This window comes from Oculina patagonica, chromosome 6 (genome assembly GCF_052425735.1).
Source record: "Oculina patagonica isolate OP01 chromosome 6, crgOcupat, whole genome shotgun sequence".
NCBI classification, from domain to species: domain Eukaryota; kingdom Metazoa; phylum Cnidaria; class Anthozoa; order Scleractinia; family Oculinidae; genus Oculina; species Oculina patagonica.
Window position 1 is genome coordinate 26127449 of NC_135763.1, and position 795 is coordinate 26128243.

Below are 795 nucleotides of genomic sequence, written 5' to 3' on the forward strand. Positions count from 1 at the left end.
TTGATAGCGCTGTCAACAGGTTGTGGCAAAAAAAAAGACCGTTAAAGGTCAAGTGACAACTACTAAATTAAACCAGTATAGGATTTTCTGGAAGAGTTTTTGCAAACCTTCTGTCGCCATTCTGCGTTGTCATTTTTGTCACGGAAGGACTATTTCGTCATCTAGACAACCAACTAAGAACTGAGAAAAAAGCCTGTACTAGATACTGCATGGAATTATCGGAATGTTAAGTAAAAAAAGTGATGTCATAAAAAAGTGATGTCATATAGAAAAAAAAAAGTTTATGAATAAGGCCAAGTTCAAAGAAAGGTACGGAATGTTACTAATTTATGGCTAAACCACCCCCTTCTTTTACCGTTAACCACCGCATTTTCTGCTCCGAGTGAGAAGCAAGTTCGTAAGTAAGGATTAATGTGTACAGTCAAAAAAAGAAAAGAAAAAGAAACAACCCAAATCCTGTTACTCGAGCCGGTTTGTTAAAGCAAAATGTTGGTCCGTGTGAGGGTCAAACTCACGACATCGGCGTTATCAGCACCACGCTCTGCCGACTGAGCTAACGGACCAGACAGACAATTATTATTATTTTTTATATATTTACACTTAAGCAATAACTTAAAAGCGTGTCGATAATTCGAACTGTGAAGTGCATAGATAAATGCGTTTACTACAGAACTCATAGCAAGTAAGAATAGCCCAAAGTTACGCACTATTTCGCTTACAAGTTGAAAATGGCGAAGAAAACGCGTAACAGTTGCGGGGAAAAAAACACGCTCCGAACACAAGAGTAACGGTGAG

General features: G+C 38.4%; 1 non-coding gene across 1 annotated transcript; it reads right to left on the reverse strand.

The window, feature by feature from the left end:
* Window positions 1-490: 490 nt before the first annotated feature.
* On the reverse strand, window positions 491-563 carry Trnai-gau (transfer RNA isoleucine (anticodon GAU)). The gene has a single exon. It is a non-coding gene; the product is annotated as a tRNA-Ile (tRNA).
* Window positions 564-795: the final 232 nt, after the last annotated feature.